This window comes from Symsagittifera roscoffensis, chromosome 2 (genome assembly GCF_963678635.1).
Source record: "Symsagittifera roscoffensis chromosome 2, txSymRosc1.1, whole genome shotgun sequence".
In the NCBI taxonomy this organism is placed as follows: domain Eukaryota; kingdom Metazoa; phylum Xenacoelomorpha; order Acoela; family Convolutidae; genus Symsagittifera; species Symsagittifera roscoffensis.
In genome coordinates this window covers 42,323,534-42,345,476 of record NC_087063.1, presented here as the reverse complement: position 1 = coordinate 42,345,476, position 21,943 = coordinate 42,323,534, and the positions used below count along the sequence as shown (strand labels likewise).

Here is a 21,943-nt window from a genome sequence, read left to right as displayed (position 1 = left end):
GCAAAATATGAAATCACTAAAAATAGTATGGAACCAACATGTCTGGCTAAGACTGCGCTCGATAGGAGCACCAGATTTGAGGATTATTTCAAGCAACTAAGCAGCATGTCAGCATTAAGCTGGATCATAATAAACCATAACAGTTGTCTCCTAATCCAAAACACTTCCAAAGATCAACTAGATTTGATTTAAGACTAAAAAGATTGAGTTTTGCTTTTTGCGACTTAAAGGATTTTTTCACACCGTCGTAAAAAAGTCACGCGATACAGACCACCAATCTAGCCCATCATAAACATATTTTGTTAGATTTTCAAAAATCAAATTGAGCTGACTTATTTTCTAACAGTGTTAGCTGTCGTTGATCATGTTGGTCATCTAGTTGTTACTATGGTCCAATACTCGCGAGAATATTGGCGCTGAAACATTTCTTTGTTGGGTTGCTGGTGCGTTCATCTGCTGATTGAAAACTTGGATTTGAGTTCCAGGGTTGGAGTGCTGTGACGTTTCATGAAGTTGAGCTTCTGAGTTCGGTCTTTGTCCCACTGTTGCTGTCAATTGCTGATTGTCGATTTGGAGTTGAGTTCCATTGTTCAATTCTATAGTCGTTCCTTGAAGTTGAGCTTCTGGGTGGTTCGGCTGAAGGTTTGAACTTTGTGACAAGTCGGCGTTCGACTGCTGCAATGAGAGGTTTGACTGAAGATGGAGGTGAGTTCCATGGGCAGTTTGAGTTCCAAGAGTTTCTGTTTTTTGTTGATGAATGCGATGATCCAAGGTATTGGCGTCGCTGTTAGATCCGGGGCGAAGTAGGAGTCCTGAATTGTCCTGGGCGGAATTTGATCTGTGGTTTGAAGTAGCGTTTAAGCTTGCTGGCAATCCTGAAAATTGTGGCAAATCGTCCGGGGTGTCCTGGTCTATGGTGACGTTTTGTGTAGTGGTACTACGGGTTAAACTTTCCGTTTGGCGTCGAAGGGGAAGATTTTTCAAGGCTTGTCGTATTATTGAAGGCGTCGAGACGTTGCTGGCTACTCGTGATGAGTTTAAAGAAGACGTGGCAGTGTTGTTGAGGGTACGCTCGTATCGTTTTGATCGTAGTTGGATCGTTCGGTACAAAACTTTCAAAGTTTTCAATCGTTCAATGATTGAGTCTTGCTGGTCCGTTCCGGTGCGTATTATCTTGACTGCTTCGTTATTGGCATCGTCAAGCAAGCTCTTCAATTCCGTTAAGAAATCGTTTATGATCTGTACTTCGTCGGAATCGCTTATGGCTTGGTTAATTGCTTTTGCTAAAATTTCTACGTCTGTTTCTATGACTTTAAAAACAGCATCATAGGTTGAATTCATTTTTAATTGACTTTGTCTCCTAAACTTGATTCACGTTTTGACGTGTCAGACAAAAATGTAAAATGGCCAATATGTAATTCCTTTGATTACATGGAACCCTCGCAATTGTATTGTAACAAAAAAAATGATTTTGAGTTTTTTTTTTCTTTGGAACTTACAATCCAAAAAAAAAATAATAAACTATATGACTGGTTAGTATAAGGATGGGTTCGTTGATTTTTCCAACAAAAAAAAACCTTGGTTTCGGTTTCTTTGTTTTAAAAACTATTGGGCGCCAATGACAATGGCAATACTTTTGGGTGATTCAGATTCCAATTTCAAATCGTAGTTTAGTTGTTGCTTTTAAATGATTTCTTTCTGATTTTTGAGTTTTGAGTCTTTCAGTTTACTAATTTGGCGGCATAATCATGTCAAAAATGTGGTAAAATTAGGTTCGGCAAAGATTAAAGTTCAAATGTCGTAGACAACAGACAAAATATAAACAAAATTTATAAAATCTATCTTATTATTTTTCTTTTTAATATTACTGTTTAATATTGTTTCGACTACTCTCCAAAGACTAAGAAAGAAATATGGCCTAGGTTGAGTCGTCCCCCGCGAAATCATGTACCAATATGTGATATAGTGTGAAACCACAGTAAGGCCTTTCTGCCGTCATTCAGAATTGGAACTCATGGGCTTAGGTTTCTCGCGGACAATTTTAAGGCTAAGTGAAAAGATTTCCAAGTAAATTTCCGTGAAAATTCTTTTCAAACTTAACTCTTTCCCTCTCATTGCCGGTCAGTTCTTCTAACTAATTCATTCTAGCCTACATCGAAGTTTGTAGAACTTCAGTTAAAATGCGTCACATTTAGAGCCATTTTTCTCAAAGAACACTTCAAAGACCATATTTTGTCAAACTATTCAGTGTCGCAGGCCAATTTAACGGAAACCAAAAAAATGGGAGTAATTATGGCTGAGAATGTTTTTTTTTAATTTCTAGTGACTCCAAATCCTATTCTACAAAATCTGGTGTGGTGTTATTAAATAAGCAGACAAAGTTAACATTAGCCAACATAGAGTGCGGTCTGCATTCAGACAACCGGGTAATCGTGCTCGTCAGTAAGAAGACAAAAACTATATTAATCAATCAAAATTGAGATGAAAAAGCAAACTTACGAAATAAACCATTATCAGTTATTATATTCTCCCTTGTCTCTATTCTGATTGGCTAAAACACTTTTTGTCTGCGTTTGACAATTATAAATAGGCGGTTGTCTAAATACTGCCAAGTAACAAGTTAAATTGCCCCGTTTGGGGGGAGGATGTTAACTTGGTTCTACGTTGGGAGTTTTCAGCCAATCAGAATCAAGCATTTTATATGCTGGGCTCAACAAACTTAATACGAATTAAATGCTCGGTTGGGAGATCTTAACTTGGTCTAACTGGGAGGGGGGACTTGACACAAAAAAAATTTCAAGTTCAAAGGTGATTTGGGTTGCTAACTGACAAACATGAAAAAAATTCTTATTTTGCAAATTTTTTACTTACAATCACCTTAACTTGTACTAACCAATTTTCAGAAATTGCGAGGTTTGAATTCATACATTCAGACTCAATTCCCATGTCAACAAAATTTGTTATTAAAACCGTTTCTGTACAATTCATAAGTTTCAAAAACGTATAAAACCTCTAACACCAGATTTTTTAGGCAGACTTTTTTTGTCATTGTATGCAGTTTTGTGACATACTACTCATCTCAGAAGCAAACCCTAGTAATAGAGTTTTTATTTCCAAAATGATTAATTTGAATTTGAATTTGAATTCGATACAATTATACACAATAATAAAGAAATTATATGTATAATGCATCAGGAGTATCTATACGGGCTGTGCAGCCCATCAAGTAGCACCCCAGCAACGGAAAAAAAATTGGAGATAAAAGTATACTTAAATTAGCCTATATTATAACAAAATTTTCATCAACACCTTGTTATATCTGATATATAATAAGAAAAGCTGCTTTTTGAATCTTGCGAGCTGATGACTTGAATAACTTTTCAAATCAGTAGGTAAAAGATCATTTTTTTGCAGAAAATTGAAGCATTTTACTATTTTACCTTCAATTGATTTTTCAGTGATACACGACTTCGTAAAAAAAGAATTAACGAGACCCTTACTCGAAAACCTTGTCATTCTTTTGGCCTTAATGTTATGTTTTTCCAAGAATTTTAACGGTGATGTTCCATGAACCTGCAATACTGTTTCGGACACTAATTGCCTCAAAAACATATCATGAACAGTTTCAAGATTATGTTCTTCAAAAATATGTGATATATGTTCAAATTTTCTTTTGAATGCAATGGCGCGCAATAATTTTTTTTGGGCTACTAAAATTTTCATGAGATTTTGCTTAGATGAGCATCCATAAACCATGAGTCCATATGATATTACTGGTACGATATATGATTTGTAAAAAAGAATTAAGGCATTTTTCGAGAAATAATTTCGAGCTCGATACAAAATTCCATTGAACTTGGCCATTTTAAGGCAAATTAAATCAATATGCTGAGAAAATTTCAATTTGTTATCAATGGTTACTCCTAAATACTTAAAAGAACTAGTATAGGTTAGATTATTTTCTCCTATATAAAAAGTGTTTTGATTACTGAAATTCTTTCCAAAGCACATTAGTTTAGATTTCCCGGTGTTGATGGTAAGTTTGTTACTATTGCACCAGTCATCAACTTTTGACAGTTCCTTTTGCAAGTTTAGCTGTATTGAGGTTGATGATTCACTTACAATCATTGTTGTATCATCCGCAAAAAGAGTTATTTCACTGTATTCTAAATGGTCTGTTATATCATTGATGTAAAGCAAAAATAATAAGGGACCTAACACTGAACCTTGTGGCACTCCACATGTGATGTTTTTTAAAGACGAGATTTCTAAGCCATTTTGAACAAATTGTCTTCTATTTTGAAAATAATTCTTTAGCAAATTTCCAAATTTTCCCCGAAATCCCAATAGGCACAGTTTTTCAAAGAGTATATCATGATTAACTGTATCAAATGCTTTCTTAAGATCTACAAAAATAGCAAATCCGTACTGTTTTCTCTCAATCGATTTCCTGATATATTCTGTTATTTTAGTGATGGCATGAACACATGAATGATTTTTCTGAAATCCAAACTGTTTGGTAGAAATTATTTTAAACTTTGTTGCGAAAGACATCATTCGCTTATATAACAATTTCTCGAAAATTTTACTGAAAGATGTTAACAAGCTGATTGGTCTATAGTTGTTAGGAATATCCCAACTTCCCTCCTTATGCAACCCAAAAATTTTTGCTATTTTAAACGAGTCGGGAAATGTTTCAAGATGTATGCATTGGTTAAAAACTGAAGTCAAGTAGGGTGCGATGACTGGTGCACAAATTTGAACAATATTATTACTCAGACCATCATGACCAGAGGAAGCTTTGTTTTTTAAAGAAGTAATCACTTTGTTCATCTCAATTTCATCAGCGAAATGAAGCGCACATGTTTGTTCAATTGAAGGACTTTTAAAAACAAAATTATCTGTTTTTTTATGATATCAGCCAGACGTTGTCCAATATTGGCAAAAAAATCATTCATTGTGTCAACATCTATTTTACATTTTTGCTCACGGTATTTATTAGAGAAGGTATTGAAAACCTTAAACTTAGACGAGGCATCGGAACAATTGTTCATCTTTGAATCATAAAAATTTCGAATAGCATTCCGCGTGGCTGATTTCGCAAAATTTTTCAGTTTTCGGAAGTTTTCACAATTCTCGATAGATGGTTTTGAAATCATTTGTTTGTGAGCTTCATCTCGCCTTCGACATGCTACAACAACTTCTTTTGTTAGCCAGTGTTTTTATTTTTTGTAGTGCACTTTTTCACGGGAGCAAATTTATCAAAAATTTCCAAAATTGTTTGGGTTATTATAGCAATTGTTTTATTAACATCTTTTTCAATAGCTAGGCATTTTTTCAATTTTTGGTCTAATAAAAAAAGAAATTTCAGCAAATTATTCGCGTTTTCCAATGGCTTCAAATCCCTGTATGAAGTGTTTTAAATTTTTTGTTTAAATACAAAAAATGGGAGAGAAAATTTTAATGCGTAATGATCACTTAAAGATGTTTTCAGAACTTGAACATCACTTTTTTTATTCGATATGAAGTGATCCAGGCATGTCGAAGATTTTGTTGTTACCCGTGTTGCTTCACTTTCATTAACAGTTAAGTCAAAAAAAGTCAAAATCATCCGGTATTCTTCAATAACACCATATGACCGTGTATTAAGTAAATCTATATTAAAATCACCAACCAGATACATTTCAGAAGAAAAAGTTTTGATGTCATTTAGTAATTGGTCAAGTTGGGCAAAAAAATTCCTGATCTTAAAAGATGGTGGTCTATAAATTATGGTCAAGCTAAATTTTTTGCCCGAAGAATTCAAAAACTTAACCATTACATGCTCAATTTGATTTTCATGTACAGTATATGAAAAATCCAGGTCATTTCTTACAAAGAAGGCCACTCCCCCTCCAATTCTGTTAGGACGATTAATGACAACTCCTTTGTGGTACCCATCAAGTCCTTAAATATTAACTTCATCGTTTTGATTGAGCCAAGTTTCACATAACGCAACTACTGCCGGCCTAGTTGAAAGTGAAGCAACAAGTACACATAGCTGGTCATGATGGTTACGCAACGATTGCACATTTTAAAATAAAACATCTCCACTTTTCTCCATTAGGATAACCAGGTTGTACCCTTTAAACAAAAACTAAAAGTATTTGTTTGACTTTTTGAGATAGAAGTCACTTCTCCTTTAACATTCTGCATTGTGTGAATTTTCAGGTTGAAATAGTGCTTTGTTCGCTCCAACAAGTTTGTCATCAGTATTATCTCTCTGCGTTTTTTTTCATAATTGAATATAATCAGTTAGTAACTCAACACCAGCTCTTTCTTCCGGAGAGTCCCGCAGCCTTTTCAATAAATTTCTAATTTCACCATCAGTATCCTTTGGAATATAGATTTGATCTGTTGTACACGAGTTTTCAACCACATCTTTTTTGTATGTCGTTTAACAGCTCTCACACAAATATCGTCAACAGCCTTTGTCGAGTTCACATTAACCGTAAAAAATTTGCCCTCTTCCGTTTTTTGATAAACTTTCACCTGACAATTAGAGGTGGTTGTGATTAAACCCAGGGAATCCGCGTACTTTTTTATGTCACGATCGTTTGGAGGTAGCCGTTCTTTAAAAAATATCGAATACCCATTTATAGGATTTTTTACACTCGCTAACCAACTCCTTCTCGAATAAACCTAATTGTTTTTCATAGATTAAAAGCTAAAGAAATTTGCATACAACGATATGTCACGACCTGAAACCAAGGTGTGCATACGGAAATCAGAAAACATGCAAGACTTTCAATGGTTGGCAGAAAATGTTCAACTCTTTTTTCTCAATCTAGAATCATTTTGACAAGAAAGGAAAAAAATTTGCTCGGAGACTTTTTCTGGATTTGGTTTTTACAGATTTTTGCTAAATTGAAAGTATGAACCCAAAATTACACCATTAAAATGTGTCATATTGTTTGCTTCAAAATAAGGCTGAAAAGATATGGTCAATTGAGATTGTTCTTGCATCAAATGACTGTATAATTGCACGTTAAGTTCGAACCAATCGAACTCATCTGTTTTAATGGTTCAAAATAGGTCCGATTTTTTTCTAAAATCGGTTAAACACTAAAGTTTCTGATTTTTTTCAAGAAACAACCTGAATATTTTCAAATCAAGATTGAGCTTTGAATTTAAGATTTTATTAATCATTTATCAAGACACGCAAGAAATGCTTCTTTTAACAAAGATACTCAACATATAATTATCGTCGACTCAAGTTTTGAAACTGATTCTTCTCAAAATGTTTTCACTATAGACAAAAAATGTTGGGATAAAAATTGCATGAAGAACTTTTATGGAATCGATTTCGGTATATATGTTTTTAAAAAATTGAATGCAATCAACGCCATCAAATTGAGTTGTTTATTAGTTTCCTTGAAGTTAAACTAAAATTTTTAATTTAATCAAATCAAATTACTTAAAGCGCAAAAAATGCGCGTTTAAAAAACATAAAAGAAAGATATCATCAAAAATCGGCATGCCTAGGGCAAAATAAGAGAGGATTCATTAAGAAACGTGTTTTCAAAACACCCTGTAAATTGATTTTTAAACTGAAAATTTTGCACATTAACATTTTATTTTAGGAAAGTTGTCTTTTCAATTAATTTCCAAAATTTTTTTCAAAAATGAATTGTGAGTTTTTTTTCGATATCATGTTTCAAAATCATGTTTCATCGTAAATGTTTCAAAATTATTTATTAACAACTCGACTCTTCTCAAATTACGATGAAATTTAAATAACTATTAGGCAAACGCTGCAAGAGTTCGTATTTTTAACAAAGAATCAAAAACATGCATGGTTTATTCAAATTAGTAAGTTTCGATGCAAATTTGACATCACATTTTTTATTCTTCCGTTTTTAGATTTGTTCAAAATTTTCACAACTAATAGTAATCATTGTTTACACAACCTACTCAAATACAAGCTTAACATACCAGTGAGTGATTCAAATCGGGTTAGGCTAATATTGTACTAAGAACAGGATGAATGCCTAGTTGTCCAGAAAAAAAAAATAGCTCATTTTGAGTGGTAGTTCAAACGATGGCAGAAACGATTACAGTTCAAGTACACATTTGTAAATTGGTCAATTTAAATTATCATGGGCGAAAATTCGGATCTTGCTTTTATTATCATGACGTGATCAAACAATCACAACTTTGTATGAGTCAACTTCATCTAAGAGCCGGTATCGAATTTTTGAGAAAAAATATCAGAAGCTGAGCAACCACGAGAAAATTGAGCTGTTAGTAGGATTCGAAGAATATATTGCTAATATTTTAGAGTTTTTGGTTGTTTGTAATGAAAAAGATTTGTACTGCTGGCAGTGATCAGGGAAGTGTCTGGGTGAAGGAAATATCTGGGGAGGATAAAAACTTGATCCAAAAAAATTCAAGTTCAAGCGTGGTTTGTATTACTAACTGAGAAATACAAAAAAAAATTACCGCGTAAACAGGCAAACAATGATTCGGTCAATGACAATCTTTTTTTTTAATTTTTGCAATTAATAAGCTATTCTATTATAATTTGAAATAAAAGATTTATTTTTTTGTACATCAATTACTTTCAATTACCTTAACTTGAACTAACCAGTTTTCAGAATCTGCGAGGTTCGAATTCATGCATTCAGACTCATTTTCCCATATCAACAAAAAAGCTATCCAAACATTTTTTGAAGCATTCGTAAGCTTCAAAAATGTATGAAACCTCTAAGACCAGACTTTTTAGGCAGACTCTTCTTAACCTTTTTTTTTGTCATTGCATGCAATTCTGTGAATTGCTAATCATCTCCGATTCAAACTCTTGTAATATGATTTGCTAGTAGTATGATTTGTGCTCCAGACTTGCTTAACCTAGACTTGCTAAATCTAGTAATATGATTTGCTCTAGACTTGCTACTCATCACAGGTTCAAACTCTAATAATATGGTTTTGCCTAGTTGTCCAGAAAAAAATATAGCTCAATTTGAGTGGTCGTTCAAGACCAACTGCAAAAAAAAGGGGCGTCTTCCTGATATCCTGGTAAAAACTACGCCTCTATTAAATCTTGCTTAAATCGCTAACTTTGTTTCATTTGAAAACTATGAGTGATACAATTTACTTGTATGAAAATGGGTGGAGCCATAAACGATGACAAGTTCAAGTACACATTTGAAAACTGATGCATTAAAAATGTTCTGGACGCTCCCCCAGCCCTCAGGGATTCGACCCCATGCCGACCCAAAGGGTCCCCCCTTTGGTACTTTTTAAGAAATCCAGTTTTGTTCGACCAACCCTAAATTTTTCTAAAGGCGCCTTTGGCGCCAATATATACTAATTTTGAGGGAGGAGCGCGCGCCTAAAAACGCGATTTTTTGTTCAAAATTTTTCAAAAAGTGCCTAAAAATGCGTTTTTGGACTGTTTTTTCAAAATTTTGCCTGCGGCGCAGAAAATTTGGGCAAAACGGACTAAGCCGAGCTTAGGGATAACTCGAAAAATCAATTCGGTCGACCTAAAAAAAAAAGGTCGACAAAATTTTCGAAATTTTTTTGAAAATCCGCCCCCCCCCTCGAGAAAATACTATATCCGCCCCTGTTACTTTTGTCGTACAGGTTTTTGTTAATTGTATAAAGAGATTTTTACTGCTGGTAATAGTCAGAAAAAATGTCTATTTTGCCAGAAGATAAATATATAAATTGGTTTGTCCAAAAAAATTCTGGTATTTGTTCTAATCATCTCTTTATTTCTTCGCGGTGAGGTGTCTTTTTAGCGGAAAATCAATGTGACGAATAAGGGTCTGATCGTGATATATCATATAGGTTTTTCAATTGCATTTCTTGCCACAAGCAAAAAAATTTCTCGGTGCCAAGAAAAATTTTTTTGAAATATAAATGTGAAATAGTATGTGTCATTTTGAGCAGAAAAGAGCCAAGGCATAATCTTAGGTGTAAATCAAGCAGTAATAGACAATTCTATAAATTTAGTTGCAGTCCGTCCCCGATAAAACGATAACCGATAACTGTTTTTCCGAGAAATTTTTTTTTTTTGAAAAAAAACGCGGTCGATGGAACAGATTGCTGAAGAACGAACCGACCGCTGAAGAACCAACCGGTGGTTTGACAGGGTTTTGTATGGCTAAATTATGAGATGCCGGTGATCATAGAAGTAATAGAGTCCCTTGGAGCATTATTAAGGCTTTATCTTTAAGCTCGTCAGATCATTAACTCGACCCCGTGCCAAGTAAACGAAGCGTCAAAGTTTAAGCTCTAGATCTAGCTCAGCGTGGCCAATTTCAGAAGCAATACCAGATATGCATATGCGTAGCACCTCGTATAGGTAAGTTTTAGACGCAAAAACAATGGCCTTGAGTCGCAAAATAGCTATCTGAAAATAGCGAAATAATATGAACAGCTTATTGGTACAGTAGCGAATGTCTGAATGTCTTGCAATAGAGCCTCTGCGATTTGCAGAAACTAAAATTTATTATAATATCGACGTTCAAAAAAACTTACGGAATATTTGTACTTGGCGTGGTTTTTTTCTTTAGACAAACTTCGACTTGTTTGATAGTAGCTTGCGACGTGATTTTTATTTATATCATCTCAAAAAATATCATTTCCTTGAGCTTAAACATACTGAAAAGTGAAAATCAATTTCTCAGGCGGTTGGCAAAGTTTCTCATTTTGACCAATTCAGGATATTTAATTTACTCTTATTTCGTTTTTTTAAATGCGAGTGATCGATCTGCGAGAAAGAAAGGCACAAATTATTCCAAATTTAAAAGAGCTGAATGCCAGCTATTTGTCACATTATTACGTTACTAGGCACAAAAATACATTTTTTGTTCCAACTTTTGTTACTGGTTTAGAACTATGGTCCCGTTAAAATTCTCGCTTACAATTATGGTTCCGATAACTACCAAAAGTTCCTTGTAAAAATCAGACAAACAATTTTTCAAAGGTGGTTTCTAAGTTTTGCCTGTTTCTAAGTTTTGCCTGATACTTTTAGTGCTAATTTTAGTGCTAAAAAGTTAGTGCAAAACATAACAAAGTATCCCTTACTGAAACTCCATAGATAAAAATTGATTAAATTTGAGTTTTATTTTCAGTGTCCATAAAGACGAAAAAAATTGATTAGAATCTATTGAAAATGGGTTATTTTGCTATTATTTGAAAATGCTATAAAACTTGTTATAATTGATTATTTCTCACCTTTATAGATAAAAACAATGAAACTCCATTTTCATCAATTTTTTTCCACTTTATTGAGACGCGAATTTTTGCGCAACTTGATTTTTGTTACTGTTTTAAGGTTACTCAATTTTGTTCAATTCAGCAAATTTCTAAAGCCAACCCCGTCCCCCCTCACACACACTCCTGACCACTTGAACCACCCCCACCCTCTGAATCGGTCCCCAAAAATCTTTTAGACCACAAAAATCCATTATAATCAACATTTTTTTTACTTTTCTTAAATGCGGATTCCTTTTTTTTTCATCCATTTGAAGTACTTCAAGCATATTTTAAGTGATCTGGCTGGACCACGCGTTTAATCGAACTTTTGAGTGGGACTCATTAGAAATGGCGCGACAATACTTCTATGAGTGTACCCGACTTTGGAAGAAAGTGAGCAATTTATATACATGCTCGGGTGTTTTTTTAAGACCATTTTCACAAAAGGGCCCAGCCGGGTGTGCAGTGCACACCACTACAGTAACACGCCACGAGTTGAGTAAACCACTGGTTTTATAATTTACACGCGTGGCGAATCATCCCGCACTACAAAATCCTTCCAATTTGAATGTAGGCAGCTAATTGGTTTTGTTAATTCCATGACACGACTCAAATTGCAGCACTTAAAGTTTTTAATATGATCAGCCTAGAATCCGTAATGTTGTCAATACTTAAGTTACCAAAATTTCATCTAGCTCAATTGAATGGCAATCAGAACACTCAGCGCTTTGCCCTGATACGAGCAGTCTTGTATTCCTTAAATATCGTCAGCTGGTATTTTTACATAAAAAATTTGGAAAATACACCTTTTCTGAAACTGTTTTTAGAGAAATTTCATGCTCACTAAAAAATTCACCATGATGATGATAGTCTTAAGTTTTTAAATAAATTGCTGCTCAAAAGTAAGCAATTTATTGACAAGTTTTGAATTATTCTGAGATCAGACAAGCATAAAAAAAGAAAAATTTGATGTTGAATCATCAATTTTAAAATTTTATTATATCATTAAAACAAAAATACAGCTAACTCAATCAAATATCTAAACATAAATTGGAGCATTATTACAATTGGTGGAATGTCTGACGACCATTAGAATAGTATGTATGTTTTAAACTGGACACTAATAACGCATAATATTTTCATTGTTCTGACTTTCGATGAAAATTCAGAATCTTGAATTTTTATGCTTGGGTTGTTTTTTTTTGTTTTTCTTTTTTTTCAATTATACCCCCTACAGCATAAAAAAATGACATCAGAATTTTTGCTGCAAAAATAGATCAATATTTTTAAGAAATGCTTGCTTTCAGCTTGGCGCAGATCTCATATCCCTCAATTTTTTGGTTAAAAATTTTTCAGTTTTTGTTCCGATTTTTGTAACAAACGTAACAAAATATTTGTGCTCGGGGTGGTTTTTCTTCACACAAGTTCGAATTTTTAATTAAGTAGTTTTCACAGAATTTTTTTATATCAAACGAAAGACATTATTGCCCTGAGCTCAAATTTAAAAAACGTTGGCTCTTTTTCCTTCCCGCCCCACCTCCTCACATGAGCATCAATCTTATGGTGTAGTGAGTGGTTTTACGAGGTTGATTATGACGAGGTTTAACATGGCCTATTTAGTCCGCATGTCAATTGTCATAACAATCAAATGATGGGAAATCAAATGGCAATTTTATTTGTAAAAATATGAAGCTGGAGGGAAAAAGAAAATGAACCAAAATATTTTACATGCGATCATTGTTTTTAAAGTTTAAAGAGGGTTTAAGATGGCCAATATGGCCAATTTTGGACAATTAACGGGCGATATTTTTCGCGCTATCAACACGTGAACGGAGATTTAATCCCTCACATAAAATGGTCCAAATTGGTTGAAGAAAGTTATTTGTCAAGAATTCTACGTTAGAAGGAGCAAAATCTATCGCTTAGTACTTTATATAGCGTGTGGGGGATGATAAAAAACACTCCAATTTTTTTTATTGAAAAATTCATCATTTTGAAAAACGAACACTGCTTCATGGACCTTAAAAAACAGTCGAAATATTCAGGGCTTTGCGCTGATACTAGCAGTCTTGTCATCATTTAGGCTCGAATGTAAATAATATGTTTCTCTTGCGATCATTGCCACAAATTTTTAATGATTGGAATTTGGGATTACTACTACGACTATAATTCAAATTGAGTAATTAACCCGCAATAAATTTTGTTTTATTAAAACGTTAGCGGCAAAATTAATCCTTCCAAATCTAGCTGAAGCAAGCAATTTAGGAGATTACCACATGCAAAAATTATCCATTGATACTTTATGTAGCTTGTGGGGTGATAAAATTAGAAATTCAAAATTTTTTCGTTTTCTTAATGTCATTATCTCAGATTTTCTTAAATTAAAAAGCTTCTGATCAAAGATAGACGGTAATCGGAACTTTCAGAGATTTGTCTTGGTATACAAGCAGTCTTGTTTCATTTTCATTCAATTTTACATGCTTCAACGATAGTTGCATTTTTATAAAATATTTAGCTAAATAAAATGTTATTCAAAAGTTTAAACTTTACGCTTCTTTTGTCAAATAATTTGGCCTTGAAGTGTATTATAAATACTGTTCGATGTATAAGAAAGAGCGATTCAGCTAATTAACTTGAATCTACCACCTTGTGGAATATATCAATCATCCATAAATCGTAATTCAAAACTCAAATATGTGGGGTGTCTCGTGTGTGTAAATTAATTGCACATACATCGTTGTCGTATGGAATATATAACTAAGTACAGTTCAGTATTAACTAAATAACAGCAAATTTTTTTTTGCGCTTGAGGCTTTTTAATCTTGGAATCCAGTGTACATAATTGCTTTATCAGGAATGTTCAGCTACCAAACAGTACCCAATATGCTATCGAAAACTTGTGAATGTGTTGCGGCGAATTCGGTGTCCAGTTTTGATTATGTCGTATCCCGTTCTAGTCCGATCTGCGAATGAAGCAGCGTCTCCGGGACAGATTTAAGCTGAATCGTTTACCGGTAGGCTGAACGGTGACGTCCCATTTGTACCAACGGTCATTTGTACCAAAATGAAAAATCGGTCCCATTTGTACCAAAATTATTCAACTCGATTTCTGATTGGTCGAACTGTGAGCCAACTAATTATTACATTAATTTCCTACTGTTTAAACAGAAGAAAACCAAAATGCAGAATAGTGACCGCCGCAGTCGCGCCAACGTGTTGCGAGCTTGCCAACAGAGGGTAGGATTCTATACGAAAATTAGAGCCGGTTATCGCAGCAAAGCGGCGACGCGCGCATAGCGCGCCCACCGGCAACCTTAAACCAAGAGCTTAAAATAGTAGGCTTAGTAGTCATTGCCCAATTGAATATTTTTGGTACTAACGCGATTGATTTTTTTTTGGTACAAATGGGACTGATTTATCATTTTGGTACTCGTGAATACCCACCGGCAGAACACTTGATAGCATGTCTCATATTTCAAAACGTATAGCAGAATTTTGCTTTAATGCTGTCTTTGATCGTAGCCAATCGGATTAAGAATTTTTAAATAAGCTCGATCAATCTCCAATAACGAGTTGTTTTTGACAGTCAGCTAGCTTACGCCTCCAATAATATATACAAATATAGTTTTAATAAATAAAAGTCTACAAAGTATTAACTATCGGAGAGCAAAAGTGAACTTCTGAAGGTTGATTCGAGCTTTAACTTTGAGATATTTAATGCATGTCGACAGTTATTCAATTAAATCCGTCATAATGTCGCAAAATTTTTCTCAATAAGGAAATGTTTATGTGATGAAGTGACAAGAGATTTAAATAATGTGGTTATAAAATTTGCTAACAAATTTCAGGGCTGAGAAGAGTGCCGAAACACAAGAAAGCTGAAAATAAAAACGCATCAGAGAGTTTACGGATCTTGTCAACTATTTCCTCAATATGATGCTCAAAATTTAAGCGAACCCCGGTTTTCGTACCTAGCAACGAATTTTTCCTCCTTTTGCAATAGGGGGGGGGGGGGGGTAGTTAACAAAATCCTAGTTTTAAAAACAAGGTTCTAGGCTGAAGAAAAGATAAAGCTTTAAGACTGAGTCACTAGCTAGAAAAAGCGAGAAAACTTCTGGAATTGCTTCTGGCGCCAAAAAACAAGCATCACATCGGGGACCGCCTATAAATAGATTGCTGATACCATGATAAAACGTGTAAAAATTTCTAAAGTCGGCAGATATAACAAATATCTGATGAAGGCCAAATTTAGTTAGTATAGATTGTTCTCTTGGTTTCTTGAAATCATTGTTTTTAATTGATTCAACTTTCAACATTTTAATACATTGACGTGTTGCTTAATTTTTGTTTTCTTTTCAGGGGGAGATGGATCATTAATTACTTTTGGGGTTAATGGTCATTAGGCACAGATCATTCGTCTCTTTTCCACTATTCGCCGCCCACGTTTTAAATGCACAACAGTCAACGACGTGAAAGAACTTTCTACTGACTAGCCTTCTAAACGAATGTGATTTCTCTCCAAATTTTACAAAGTGAAAAAATCGAAATCTTTTTTACCAATTACCAACAGATCATTGAATCTTTTGGTTCAACAGTTAAACAACCAGACTAAAAAAACTTTGGAAAATCCAATGTCACACCTTGAGAGTAGGAACAAAAGAAGCAACGTTTTTAAAGGAGTGTTACCACACCGGCTTTTAAATTTACTCTGAAGAGGAGACAAACCGTGCGACCGAGAACAGAGAAAGAATAATCATTAACTCCGTCGGATGTACTGGCCAAAACGAGAAGCTCAGGAAAGTCTTCGAGACTTCAAAACCCAAAAGAATTAAGAGCAGGCACCAACCGATAAGACTCAAGAAGAAGATGTTATCTCCAGTTTAAATCGGTGAAGAGCATTTTTTTAACCTCCTGATACTTCCAATCTCAGCATTTCGAAAATGCTGAGATTTGAAGGTCGGGTGGTTTTCTTTGCAGGGAATTAGGACAGTAAAATATAACTGCGGAGTTTGCAATTTTTCTTCCAACGCTGGCATAATGCAACAAGAATAGCCGGTTACTGTGCAAATAGCGCATAGTGTTCCGGTTACTGTGCAAACCACCCGAACCGCGCATAGTGTTCCGACCATAATCTTGAAAAAACACAAAAATTTTATTTCAAATTTGTATCGTTTTTTTTTTGTGTGGAGAGATAAAAAGACCAGAACAAAAAAAAGAAATTAGACCTAGTCAAATCGGCTAATCGGAAAGCAGTTTTTGTAGAAAATGACAAAAATAAACAAAAAAAATCTCAAAAATCATTCGAAGTTGAATTGAGGTAAATAACACTTTCTAAATTACATTCACTACTTCGAAAAATTTATCAATTAATTGAGAAAAAAATTCAGCTGATACGAGCAGTCTTGCTGATAAATTGTTCTTTTTGGTTGCTTATAACACATTGCACTTCAAAGCTAGCGTATGAAACTACTTACACCCAAAACATATTTGAAACTACTTGCTCGTATCATGGCAAAGCTATGAGTCTACTTACCGCCCTTTAACTGGTCTTGAATAGCTTTTGGACGCAAAACATGTTTGAAACTACTTGCTCGTATCAGAGCAAAGCTACGAGTCTACTTACCGCCCTTTAACTGGTCTTGAATAGCTTTTGGACGCAAAACATGTTTGAAACTACTTGCTCGTATCAGAGCAAAGCTATGAGTCTACTTACCGCCCTTTAACTGGTCTTGAATAGCTTTTGGACGCAAAACATGTTTGAAACTACTTGCTCGTATCAGAGCAAAGCTACGAGTCTACTTACCGCCCTTTAACTGGTCTTGAATAGCTTTTGGACGCAAAATATGTTTGAAGCTATGTGATCGCATCAGGGCAAAGCTACGAGTATACTTACCGCCCACGAACTGGTCTTGAATAGCTTTTGGCAAAAAAAAACTTGCTAAACCTTAAAATTTGAGTTTGAGTTTTGTATACTTTGTCTCCACCAACAGCCAAAACCGAAAATTGAATGGTATAATAAGTCATGTAAGGAATAAAGATAACCAATTAGCTGGCTTAAAACCATTATTCAACAATTTTAAACTCGAGATGAATCGCCACACTGAAAAAATTTGTCCTCATGCTGTTATCGCTGTAGAAAGCGCGCATAATTTAATCCAGAAATGACACAATTTTTTAAATTTTTAAACCAGAAAAACAACAAAAACTAATCCAGGCAAAATATCTTTTCAAACCTGATCTCAAGGAGTTGACATTGAAGTTTTGATATGAAAACATCTTTTTAAAAATTGTTATTCGATTGCCAAAAATAGCATGAAAAAACCAAGTCAAACATGTTCAGTCAACTCACATATTCAGTCAAAAGTCGAAAAAAACATAACGAGAAAAAAAATTTGTTTTCTCACAATCTTGCCATTTTCTGTTCAGCCACATTTAAACAGGGCAGAAAATCTAGTATAGAGTGAATCAGATTTCACTATTGAAGTACATAAGAACTTTATTAGAATTAAACTGGAATTTTGGCTGACTGACTAAAAAGTATCCAATTTTAGCTGACTGACTTTAAAAATATACGCCAAAATATACTAACTTTGAGGGGGGAGCGTGCGCCGGAAAGACGCAATTTTTTGGTCAAAATTATTCAAAAAGTGCCTAAAAACTAAACTTTTGTCCTGTTTTTTTCACAAATTTGCCTGCGGCGCAGAACATTTAGTCAAAAAAAGGTCTTTATAATGATTCGGGAGAGCTCAGAAAATCAATTTGATTGAAAAAAAATCGACAAAAAATTTTGAAATTTATTAGAAAGGCCCCCTCAAGAAAATCCTAGATCTGCCCCTGGTTGAGATTAATAAATCCACGTAAGGAGCGCCAGGAAATTTGAGTTCGAAAGCAGAATAGTTCTTTCTAAGACCAGAACTCATTGTTCACCCTCGTTTCAATTCTTTTCATCGTAGAAAAATTTTTGTCGAGATCGTGAGGCGATAATTCGTAAGAAGCGACAGTTCGTAACAGGTGACGATTCATAACAAGCAACGATTCGCATTACTTTAAATGTGTTAAATCGTCACCTGTTACGCATTGTCGCCAAACCCGTCAACATAGATAGTTTTTGGCTTTGCACATGGATTTATCAATTTTCACAGCCAATTGCAGTTGATTATTAGAATAAAATCTTTTAAAACATACAGTGCTGATTTAAATTATCCGGACAAAACGAACAAAGCTTGAATTTTCAAACGCGTTTTTCTCAAATTGGGTTACGATTAGACAAAAAGTGAAGAGAACAAAAGTTGCTTAGAGTTTCACCAGAATTAATATGGTGCCATTTTTTCTCCGAAATTCTCAACAAAAATTTTACCCCAAAAAGGGGTCATTTTGGCTTTTTTCAATTAATCAAGAATTACGCGGAAACTACTTTGTAAATTGATGAGAAAATTATTTCACAGGAAGACTCTTAAGCAGCTCAACAAAGTATAAGAAGGGTTAAATCTCCAAAAACCAGTATAAGAGAAAAAATTATCACTTGATAGTCAATAAATGTGATTTTTACTATATAAAACCCAGAAGTTCTGTTTAAAAATAAATTTTAAACAATTTGCGCAAATTTTTGGAGATTTAACCCTTCTTATACTTTGTTGAGCTGCGTAAGAGGCTTCCTGTGATATAATTTTCTTATCAATTAACAAAGTAGTTTCCGCGTAATTCTTGATTAATCAAAAAAAGCCAAAATGACCCATTTTTGGGGTAAAATTTTTGTTGAGAATTTCGGAGAAAAAATGGCACTATATTAATTCTGGTAAAATTCTAAGCAACTTTTGTTCTCTTCACTTTTTGTCTAATCTTAACCCAATTTGAGAAAAACGCGTTTGAAAATTCAAGCTTTGTTCGATTTTTCCGGATAATTTAAATCAGCACTGTATCAATGGCTTGTTTTCCTATGTTCAGTTCAAATGATTCTAGCTAATTGCTCAGAAAGGTCCCTAGATAGTCTTCAACGGTTTTGAAGACTAACTTAAATGTGTTTCTCCAATGTTTGCCTTAATAGTTTTTAGAGGTCAAATTCGTGCTCGTTTGAAAAAAATGCCGTTGAAATAGAACATTAGCTTTGAGGAATGCAATAAGTTGTAGAAAACATACTTTTACTCCTAGAAAAACCCATTTTTTAACCACATTTATCTCAGTTTTTTTTATCAAACGTGTTTTGAATTTTCAATCAGGATACTTATCGTTTCACAGAACGTGACAAAACATTTGAGCATTGTTTTTTGTCTCATATAAAGCCAGAAATTTGTAATTTTTGGCTCATTTCATTTGCGACAAATATTTGGAAGAATATGGGTTTTTCAAATTGGCACTTTGCCCAAAAAGAAACAATTAGCGGAGCTCAATAAATCGTTGTATTAACGAGTGAAGGGCTAATAAAATCGGCTCAGATGTGTTAAAAAATGGCACTGAGGTGAATGTTGGTCAGTGGCAATCCGAAACCAATGTTCAATTTTTTTCAGTACTCATAAAATTTAACTTCAAACAAACAAAACTGTTCGTGTCGCCCTGAATGTTCAGACTGGCCTTCAACATCTATGGACTTAAGTTCGACTTAAGTTGGACGATGAAGTTTTCAAAATAAATAAGTTTTTGAAAATTTTTGAAAACAACTAGCAAGCTTAATTTTAAAATGAAACAATTTCTGAGCCAGATAAAATAGCAGCTTACGTTTTTATAGCACGAATTGAATTGAGTGTTAGTTATCCCATATTGGCCACAGGGGGTTGTAGCGGTTAGCATGGGCGCTTCTAAGCATACGATAATTGCTTTAATTGGGTGTGAATTCACAAGAAAAACAAATCGGTCGTTATATCCAAATAGCTTCGAAAACCCTTTGATTTTTTAACGAAACAAAATTTTCCCTATCCTCTAATTAAAGGTTTGGCTAAGCGCACGCTGATGGAAATTGCAACAAAGTACATTCTTCTACATGGGCCAGCTAATCCATATGAGCTGCTAATAGGCAGGTCCACTGGGCGAACTGACGGTTTTCAAAATGTCTTAATTTTGCAAGAAATGATCAGAAGAAATGTTTTAAAAAAACAAAAAATTTGAGCTCAACATATCAAAAACTTCAGATCATATTACAAAATCCCGCCAAAAATGACTGGTTAAAATATCAAAAATTTTTCTGGAATTTTAAAATACCCCGAGGACAAATAAATAGTCATTTTCTTCCAAAGTCGGCACAATACAGACAATAATTAGCTATTGAAGATCTTAAAGCTTTTTTATTTAGAAAAGTTTCAAATTTTTAAATGACAATTTTTACGGCATTTTTCGATAATGTTGACATTGTTAAAGAAATTATTGCCGTAAGCTGAAGGTCATGAAAATAAGTTCTAAAATGTTTTGTACTCTTATGAGACTTTGAAAGTAGCAGAATTAAAAGTAACTGTTTACCAATTTTCAGGTAGCACGAAGCGTGTGCGATGAAATCAATAGTAGAAAAATAGTTGAAAATGAGCGAATATTTAAATGTTTCCAGGTACTTGTTACAAGATAAGAATTATACCAACTTGAACTTGACCATTACGAGGCCAAATTGTGCTTTCTGTGAATTGCAAGTGACATTGCTATTTTTCTTTGATCTTCAGTGCTATTTTGCATTTCACGGACAAATAGCTGAAACACTGGGTTGCTGAAAATTGCTCCAAAAACAAGCAACTTTGCGGAACCCGCAACAAAATTTGCGCAAACCGAAAAAAAATTTGCGGAATCCGGAACAGTTTGTGGAATCAATAAACAAAAAATAATATGTAGGTTTAGTAAACTTAAGTTTCCGTGGAACGCGTAGCTGTCGTGGAATCCGCAAATTGTAAGTAGAATGCGCAAATTGTAAGCGGAGTCCGCATACATTTGCGGAGTCTACTCACATTTGCGGAATCCGTTTACATTTGAGGAATCCGGAGCAACGACCTATATTCGCTCCTTGCAGAATCCACAACAAAACTAATGCAACGACAAAACCTACGTTACTGGTGTTTGTAAGTGGAATCCATTCACATGTTGGAACATGTTCAAAGACTTGTCTCTGGAATCCTGGAATATACAGACACAAAGTTGTGCGCCAATTTCAATACGACGTACGTTGTGTCATTGCATTTAACCTATTATTTGATTTATTATTGCAACATCAATAATCTTTCAGACTCAAATGAAGCGTTTTTAGTCAATAGGCAATTTTTCTAATATACAAAAAAACTCAACCGTTCTTGCAAACATTTTTATTGGGTCAGATTATGACTAAAAAATTTTCTGAATGCTGCTATTTTCTGCGAATAATGCTGCTAAGGTGTCCAACTCTGAATAGGGTCAATCGGAACATATCGCAATAAAATAATTGCTGAAAAGTTGAAAATATATTCAAGAGTAGACGGAAGCGGATCATTTTTTGGTAGTTTTAGTCAATTAGATTGAAACAAAAACATTTGGTAAGGCTATTCAAACATCTTGATTTTTCTAGTTTTAGATTGTAACAAGTTCCTTACAAACGTGAATGCTTTTCAATTTTTAAACTAACGGTCTTCAAGATAACCATTTTTGGCCATTTTTTAAAATCAATATATTTATTTTTCTGATTTTAAACAGTTTTGGATGACAAAACAATAAAAAGATGCTCAATTGTTTGGAAAGAATATGTCGCGATAAC

General features: G+C 34.1%; 1 protein-coding gene across 2 annotated transcripts in view; it reads right to left on the bottom strand.

Moving 5' to 3' along the window:
- LOC134839181 (branched-chain alpha-ketoacid dehydrogenase kinase-like) overlaps window positions 1–21,943 on the bottom strand; it is a 557,313-nt gene that overhangs the window by 253,630 nt on the left and 281,740 nt on the right. The gene's annotated exons all lie outside the window — the stretch shown is intronic.